This window comes from Cavia porcellus, unplaced genomic scaffold (genome assembly GCF_034190915.1).
Source record: "Cavia porcellus strain 051 isolate PalLab524CR breed Dunkin Hartley unplaced genomic scaffold, mCavPor4.1 scaffold_11, whole genome shotgun sequence".
Lineage (NCBI taxonomy): Eukaryota > Metazoa > Chordata > Mammalia > Rodentia > Caviidae > Cavia > Cavia porcellus.
In genome coordinates this window covers 60,176,374-60,185,893 of record NW_026947494.1, presented here as the reverse complement: position 1 = coordinate 60,185,893, position 9,520 = coordinate 60,176,374, and the positions used below count along the sequence as shown (strand labels likewise).

The 9,520-nt window shown below is 39.6% G+C and overlaps 1 non-coding gene across 1 annotated transcript; it reads right to left on the bottom strand.

Moving 5' to 3' along the window:
- Positions 1-903: 903 nt before the first annotated feature.
- Positions 904-1,034, bottom strand: LOC111758319 (small nucleolar RNA SNORA1). The gene has a single exon (XR_002792516.1). It is a non-coding gene; the product is annotated as a small nucleolar RNA SNORA1 (small nucleolar RNA).
- Positions 1,035-9,520: the final 8,486 nt, after the last annotated feature.

Below are 9,520 nucleotides of genomic sequence, written 5' to 3'. Positions count from 1 at the left end.
CTCTTCTTGTTTGCCAGCCTGCACACTGGAAGGGGTTAGGCTCTGTCTGTCCTCCTGCCGCCAGTGGCCCATGCATGGCACTGGTTCACAGGGAAGGCTTGCTTCCTTGTTCTCTCCCACCACAGTCTGTGCCTTTTTTTTTTTAAATAGAGCTCTTACTAAATTGCCTCCTAGGCTGGACCTGAACTTTCATTTGGTCCTTCTGCCTCAGCCTCCCAAAGTTCTGGGATTACAGGTATGTACCACCATATCTAGCTATGTGTTGAGACTTTTTAGGTTTAACTCTCATTTTCTTGTCCTTGTATTTCTCAAAGGAAGCCATATTACACCACAAGTATTGGTAACAAAACTGTTGCGTTACCATGGTAACCACCAATAGAATATGCTATGAGTACATATCTGTAGAAAGGACTGACCTCTTATTAGCACCATCTCCAGACAGGAAATGCTACAGTCTGAAATTTACATAAAGTACCTCTTCAGGTGATCATTTCCACTAGGCAGCTTGTTGTGTTAGTCAGTTCTCCATAGCTATGACAAAATACCTGAGATAATCAACTTAAAGGGAATAAAGACTTATTCTTTTTCTTATTCTTATTTTGATCACTCCAGGATTCAGTACCTCTTCCTCTCGGCCAACCCCATCCATTTCTTCATCCCCTTCTGTCTGACTTTCTCCCTGAATGCATGGACTCTAACTAGAAGTCTAGATTACATCCACACATAACAAGAGGCTAATGTCCCTTCCCTTCCTCCTTCCTAGCCCTTGGGATGAGTCTGGCTCTGTTCCTTAAGGCCCACTAGGTAGCTAAGACCCGTGACCTTTTCCAGTCCTTAACCTCAGGATGTTTCTGTAACATTTCTTGCTGGCTGCCACATGTTCAATTTTTTTTTTTTTTTTAAAGATGTTACAGGTCTCATTGTCACCACTGTAAACATTTACTGTGATGGAAACACGACCTGTGACAATTTCAACCACATTGACCAGTTTTGGACACCAATCAACAGTGCCCATTCTAATCTAAAATGAGGCTGTCACATGTTCAATTTGAACTCAGCTCCTCACCTTCTTATCCTCAACCTCCCTGCCTTTCTCCTTGCCCCAGTAGATGCACACCCTCCCTTTTGCTGGGTGCCCTTCCCTACCTGCTAAATATGTACCTGCTTCACAAAGCTCTTCTTAACCTCTGACCCTGCCCTCTTTAGCTCCAAGACATCAGCTGGCCAAGGTTCTGGGCAGAGCTCCATTAGCCATGAAACTGAGTTCTCTGGGGAGACACATTTGCATGCATGCATAGTATTTGTGAAGCCCCTTTGTGAACAGTTTTCACTGTTTAATGGGTCACCTGGGCCCTGTGTGCCCCTTGCCTTTGCTATGAGACTTTTAGCTTGGCTGGTAAAATTCAGCCAGGAAAATCCTATGCAGCAGGCACAGAGGGTTTAGAAATGCCAAGGATGCATGATGGGTTAACCATTCACTTTCCTCCAAGAAGGACAACAAGAAATGACCTCAAACACTGCCCACAGCCCTGCTGTTCCTGACCCAACACAGCAAGGCACTCCCTGTCCCGGTGACCAGCCAAGGAGGACAGGAGGCCAACTGTGCGCCAGCCAGGATGTTCCATACAGTAAACATTACTGCTGTCATTCCCAGCACTGGTCATCCCTGGAAGTCCCTTCACAAATGTGTCTGAGGGAACCTAGAGGAAATTCTGTCTCCTGCTGTGTCTTCAGAAGAGCCATCTTCTAAGAAAGGGTAAGCCTTAAAACCTCCACAGTATCCTCCTCTGGGTTTCATTATTAGCATGCCAGGTCGTTAGAAAATGTATTTTGAAAAATCAGAAGAGTTGAAAGTACAATGAAAATCTATTTGCAAGATTTGTTTCATTTCTATATACATATTTGTGTACATATTCAATGGTATTGTACCATTTTTGTTGTTGCTAAGCCATTTAAAAGTAAGTTCCAGGCATCTTGGTATTTTATTCCTAAGAACAAGTTAGATGGCTTTATTTCCCACACTTCTATTATACCTAATAAGATTAACAATAATTCATATTATTTAATAGCCAAGCCATATTTAAAATTGCCCAGTCATCCTAAAAGTATCTTTTGTAGCTTTGTTGTTGCCAACATTGCATTTGGCTATTATTTCTTTTCTTGTTTTAATTAAGTAAATTTAATCTTCAGTGCAATGAATTAATTTTAAATCTCCCATTTAATGAGTTTTTAAAAATGCATCTACCCTTGTGTTCAATGAGGGATTCTCCTTCTGAAGATGGCAGCCAATGTTAATTCCCTAATATCTTGTTTTGAAGTCCTTTAACCCTAACCCTTATTCAACTTTGTGGCTGACCATTGCACAGGGCGGCAATGTTACAAACTAGGGACCTGGCCCCTTGCTGAATCACTTAAAATTTGGACCTTCTCAAATTGACACGGTAAACAATATCCTAGGGGAACTGCTTGTTCTCTACACCCCAGAAGGTAGAGCTGCTGAATCACTGAGTTAAAGTTTGGAGGTTCTCAGATTGACCCAGTGAACAATATCCTAGATCAGTAACTGTCTGTTCTCTATACCCAGGAGACGACACAATATATAAGCTATAGCACTCTGCATCACTTACACTGTTTTGTCTTGATTGGTGTTATCCTGTTTTATTTTGCTTGGTTTTATTCTCTTTAAAATAAAAATTACAAAAAATAAAAACTACTATTTCCATCAAAGTGTGGAAAAAGTTCACTCCTCTCCTTTCGTAGCCTTTCACTCCCCAGCCCCTCCCCATACCGTCACCCCCATCAACCACTGATCTGATTTTTACCATTACAGCTTTGCCAACTCAGAAACTTTGTAAACACAAAATACAACTTCAACCTTTCTGCATGTTGCTTCTTTCACTCGGCCTATATTTTTGAGAGTCATCCATGTTGCTGCAGTTGTGAATAATCTGTTCTTTCTGTTGCTGAGTAGAAGTCATTGTAGGAACGTACTACAATTTGCTTTTCCATCACCCACGATGGACATTGGAATTGCTTCCAGTTATAGGCTATTATGATATAAAAGCTTTGACGAAAATTCTTGTACAATTGTGTTTTTATTTTTTCTGGGCAAAAATCCATAACTAGGATTTCTGAATCACATGCGTATATATTTAATTTTATAAGAAATGGTCAATCTGTTCCTACAGTGTGTATAGTATTTTATGTGCCCACAAGCAATGTACGAGTTTTAGTTTCTCCATATCCTCACCAATGATTGATATGACCAACCCTTTCCTTTTGCTCATTCGGTGGATGGACAGTGTCTCTCTGTGCTTTTCATTTGCACGCCCCTTACAACCGGGGATGGTATGTATGAGATGTTCTTTACACTTGCCCACTGGCCACTTGTGTTTATATTCTTTTTGTTTTATTATTTGAGGGTGGGGCAGTGCTGAGGATTAAACCAGGGCCTGCACATGCTTTGCAAGTGCTTTACCAACTGACTTACATCCCTAGAGTTACACCTATACTCCTTCTGTAGTCTGTCTGTCTGATCTTTGGCCCTTTTAAAAAGTAGATTGTGTCTTTGTTATTGAGATTTTTACATGAATCCTTTGCCAAGTTTGTATATTATAGATAACTTCTTCCAGTCATTGACTTGATTTTTTTCTTTTTCTTAATATTGTCCTTCAAATAACAAAGGTTTTTATTTTGATAAAGCCCAAATTACCAATTTTTTGGGTTGGTGCTTTCCTTTATCTTATGTAAGAAATATTTGCCTACCCCAAAGTTACAAAGATTTTCCTATATTTTCATTCTAAAAGTTCTGTAGTTTTAGTTTTTAAATTTAGGCTTCTAAACCGTTTAGGGTTTTTTATTTATTTTATTTTATTATTTATTTTGTATGTGGGAAGTCATTTTGTTACTTGTACCCAATTATTCCAGGAGCATTTGTTGAAAACACTCTATTTTTCCAAATGAATTATTTTTGCAGCTTTGTTCTTAAAAATTAAATTAAATGGGGGCCTGCGGATTTAGCTCAGCGGCATAAGCACGCGCCTTGAAAAAGCGTGGTCATGAGTTCGATCCCCAGTACCAATAAAAAAAAAATTAAATTACAAGGGCTGGGGATATAAGTGCCTGCCTGGCTAGTGTAAGGCCTTGATTTCGATCCCCAGTACCCCCCCCCCAAATTAAATTACAAAGCAACCAGAGTCAGTTGACCGAATATACATAAGGGTCTCTCCCTGTACTCTCCATTCCACTCCATTAATCTCTATACCTACACCTATATATAGGGTCTTGATTACTCTAGCTTATAGTAAACTTTAAAAAATAAAAAAAATCAGTTATGTAAGTTGTTCAAATTTTTCTTCTTTTCCTAAATTCTTTTGGCTCTTCTGCTCTCTTGCATCCATTTTGGAATTTGTTTAATTTCTTGAGAAATGTTTTATATTTCAAACATAGATATAGGGTCAGAATTATACCATATCATATATTACATAATAATAAACACATATACACATAGATATGTTTATATGTCAAAGGCATTGACATCATCTTCGTTAAATACTATAGAACTTCATTTTGCAGTTAGTTTTGTGGTGGACTGACTCCTCCTTGGTGGAGGCAGATATAGAATTACCTTTATTCTTGCCCCGTCTGGTCCTGCTCCTGCGGTGCTGCCTTTCTGACCGCCTGCTCACAGCCCTCACTGTTCTGCCCTGGTGGTCAGAACCCAAGCGTGCCCCAGGTCTGGCAGCTCCGGCAGATGCTCCGTTTCCAGCTCGCCGTGTTCTCTCTTACCTTTGCCTTCTCCCCTACACGTGTGCAGCATGTATTTAGCCAGGGACTGAAGGTGTGTTAGTCAGCTTTTCATCGCTGTGATCAAAATAGCTGAGAATATCAATCTAAAGGAGGAAGGATTTATTTTTGGATCATGATTTCAGAGGTTTCCTTCCATGGTTGGCTGGCCCCATGCTGTGGACTTGTGGTGAGAGAGAACAGCATGGCCAAAGAGTGCCACAGGGGAAGACTGCACCTCAAAGCAGCCAGAAAGCAGAGAGAAGGAACGGGCTGGAGATACAGTAGGACCACACCTCTGTGACCCACTGCCTTCAACTGGAGCACGCCTCCTGTTTCCATCACCTCCCAGTAATGCCCTCAGATTAGGATCCCACCAGGGATCAATCCACTGATCCCATCAAAGCCCCAGTGTATGAGCTTTAGTGGGGCACTTTACATCGACACCGTAACACAAGAGAAATCATTTGGCCTAGACATTTTTCTCTGTGTAGTTTCCTCCCCTCAGTGCTCTGCCCTGACCTCACTATCTCCAGTATCAGTGTCTTCAGCACAGTAAGACCTCTGCAGTTTGTTCAGATTCTCCCTCTCTGTGCGCTGGGCTGCAAGCCCTGGCAGTGGTCTGGATGGTTGTGAAGCTCACCTGGTTTGTTTCCTTTCTCTCTGAGCATATAGTCACATCTGAAAACAGTTATTTAATATATTTTATTTAGTTTTAAAAATAAAATCGTGTGGCAAGATAACTAGCTAGTACTAGTTACTCTGTAATGGATCAAAGTCGAAGAGTTGTCAAGCTCTTGTCAATCTAAAACAAGACTTAGCAAATCCTTTTTCCTAAGGTTCAAGTAGTAAGCATTTTAAGTTTTCAGGCAATAGTGTTCTGTTGTAATCTCTCAACGATTACATTGTACTACAAATGAACATTGCTCTGTTCAAATAAAACTTTATTTACAAAACAGGAAAGCAACCCAAAGGCCAAAGATCACCAGTCCTTGATCAAGAACAATACCCCTGCCCATTTTTTTGTCTCGCATGACATTGATTTTGTCAAGACTCCAGGCCAGTATTGTGCTTCCCCAAACATAAGAGCTGGCTGGAAAATAACCAGTTTTGAAAACTAGAGCTGAAAAATGCCAGCCCCAGTCAGCCTAGCCTTGCCTTACCTGCCTTACAGAGCAGCCACCGAGCTAGAGAGTAGTGATGGCAGATAAAGCAAGAATAGCTGGTTGGGCTGACATTTTTGAGCTCTAGTTTTCTTTTTTTCTTCTTTCTTTCTTTCTTTTAATCAGTACCAGGGATGGAACTCGTGACCACATGCTTATAAGGCAGACCCTTACGCCTGCTGAACTAAATCCCCAGCCCTTGAGCTCTAGTTTTCAAGGCTGGTTAGTTTCTAGCTAGGTCTTATTTTTTAGGAAAGGTAGTCTCATTGATTGTCCCAAATTCTGGATTCATTTAATTATTTTCTGAAGATGTCACATTACATGTTCTTTATCCCCTGTATTTTTTATATTGTTAATTAGGTTAAGAGGCTTCGTGAAAATCAGGTTTTAAAAATTTTTGGCAAGCATAACACATTTGGCAATATTGGGAACAAGACCCCCCTGAGGAATTTGTGCTAAAGAACACAGGGCCCCTGTGGCCAGAGGCCTGGCCCAGCACGGTTGCTCTAGCATGGTAAGTCATAGTCCTGGCGCCTTGCTCTATCTTCCTGCCTGCTGGGGCCTGAACCTAGCGTGGACTTGGGTCTCACAGCTTCTCTGACTGCCAGGAAGAGGAGGGACACATTGGACTGAAACACTGCCCCAGAATTGTGAGTCCCAGAAGAAGACCACACATTCAAAATCACAGAGAAATTCCGTGGAGTGTTGTGTGTGTGTGTGTGTGTGTGTGTATGTTGTTGTTGTTGTTGTTGTTGTTGTTGTTGTTGTTGTTATTGTTGTCGCTCCTGCTGTTTCTTTTAGTTATTCTTCTTCTTTTTTCCTTCCTCTTTCTTCTTCACCAGATTATAGCAAATTTGGGGATTTTCCTTTGTCCTTTTCCTTGGTTATTATCTCTCTTTCTTACTTCTTACATCTTTTTCTTACTTTTCTCTTTTTTAACTTTTTCTTTCTCTCTTCACCCTTTTTAATATTTTCCTCTGGTTAATTTTTTCTCATTTTATTCCCCATATAATTTCTATCTTTTCTTCCTCTTTTTCTTTTATTTTCTATTTCTTGTCAGGTTTTTTCTCTTACCTTTACCCAATTCTATAAATTCTATTCCTTCTGCGTTGCAATAGAATTCTTTGTACCACTTTCTTCTCTTCCATAAATCATAGAGCTTAAGATTTCAAGGTTTTATTAGTACAACCATAAAGTTTTATTAACCATTAGGGTTTGTTAACTCTATAAAATTACCGTTAAATTTTTTTCTACCATTAGTGTAGACATGACCATTGCATTGAGCACATATCAGCTGTGAGGAAATACTTGGGTTGTCTTAATGTTTATAGTAAAGTTGTGGATTTCTTCTCTCAGGTTAAGGATGGTACATAATTGTTTCTTATGGTTATGTTAATATCTAATTTATCTTGAGCTACCATAGCTGATTTGGTTGATACTAGTGGGGTTGCATAAGTGTTGCTATTAATAGATTTTTCTCTCTAAGGTATCATCTGCTTTGCCTTTGCAAGGTTAACAATATCATAGTATATTTCCAGAGAAGTTGGTGTTGGACCAGTTACACTGTATTCTCCCCTCCCAAACTAACCAAAGTAGTCAAATCTTGGACTGAGGCAAAGGACTATAGTTAGCCAGGTCCAAACATCATCACTGAAAAGTCTGGCTGTTAATTTTTTATAATTAACCTTACAAAGACTTAAATAATAAATAAACCTGGTGCTGGCAAAAAAAAATGTGAAAAAGTTATTTAAATGGAGGTGGGGCCGGGAATAATGATGTATGCCTGTGATCCCAGTACTCAGGAGACTGAGGCAGGAGGATTGCCACAGGTCCAAGGCCACCCGCAGTCCCGCTGCATTTGGAGAGGACCCTATCTCCCCTCCTTCTTTTGGGAGCTCGGCAACCCGGCTTCTGGCAGAGGTTCAGCCAACAGCACGCATGGGTTTCAAAACCGCAAGCTTTGGTTCATTCAAGCCATGTTCTGACATAACCACAAGACTGGCAGAGATTCTGAGAGTTAAAAAGACAGCTTAGCACCACTGTACTTCAGTGGACTCACTAGGACCTGTGGAGAAAAGTTAACATGTTGGGGCTGGGGATTTAGCTCAGCGGCATAAGCACCTGCCAATCCCCGGCACCGAAAAAAAGACAAAAAAAAAAAAAAAAAAAGTGAACATGTAAGGGGTCACCACTGCTTTTAGGTAGAGTGACTAGGAGTGAGAGAACAAAGTAAAACCTTGTGACAGTTCCTCATTGGTTTGATTTTCTATTTTATGTATCAGTCTGTTTAGAATTAAGTTAAAAAGAACTTTGCATCAGGAAAGATTTGGGTTATGCCCTTAAAAATCTACAATCTAGTAAATAATAGGCAAAATTATAAACAGTTCACAAAGAAGGCTCAGAAGCTTTTAAACAGAGCCTGTCAGGGTGGCATCCACATGCCCATAATCTCAATATTCTAAAGCTTAGGGCAGGAAGGCCACCAGTTTGAGGCCACCCTGGGCTAATATATTGAGGCCCTATCTCAAAAACAAAATAAGACTTTCAATATTTGAAAAGATATTCAATTCACACATAGTTAGAGAAATGTAAGTTAAAACTGTCCTGAAATGTGATCTCTTGTCTATATAACTGATGGGAATAACTAACTTTGCCTCAGTCCAAGATTTGACTACTTATAGCAGTAACTCTCCTAGGAATTTGTGCTGAAGATATGCCTTCATGAAACAAAAACAACCTAAGCATGAGGCTATTCATCATGACATCCTTTGTGATATTAAAAGATTAGAAACAACCTCCATGCCCATCATTAAAAGACTGGCTGAAATTAGAGGACATTCACAAATTGAATACTAGATATCCAAGAAAGAAAAAATTCTACTGAAAGCTGTCAAAACCCTTAAATAAAGCTGAGGATAGAATTTTGGACCTTGAGGACAGGATCGCAGTTAGCAATCATGAAAGGATAGAACTTTTAAAAATAACAAAGCAACGTGAAATGACAATTATTCAGTAGCTTTAAGATGATGCCAAGAGAATCAATATCAGACTAATAGGCATCAGTGAAGATGCAGGAGTCATTGTGAATGACATTGATAAACTATTCACAGAAGTAATAGAAGAAAATTTCCCAACATGGGAAAAAAATCTGATTTTTTTTAAAGTGAGGCATACAGAATGCCAAACAGTCACAACCAACATAAACCTACACTGACATATAATAATTAAGATCCAAGACATAGAGAATATTATATTAAACAGAATATTAAAAACTGTTAGAGAAAAGACATGACTCACTTATCAAGGAAAGCCCATTAGAATCATGGTAGACTTTTCAGCACAAACCCTAAGTTAAAACGAGCTTGGAGTGAAGTATTTCAAACCCTGAAAGAAAACAACTTCCAACCCAGACTGATGTACCCAGAAAAACTTTCTTTCAAATTTAATGGAGAAACAAAATACTTACATGACAAAGAACAACTCATCTCCACCAAACCAGCCATAGAAAGAGTACTAAAAGACAGACTAGATAGAGCTAAAAATGACCACAATCTCCATAAACAACAACAGAA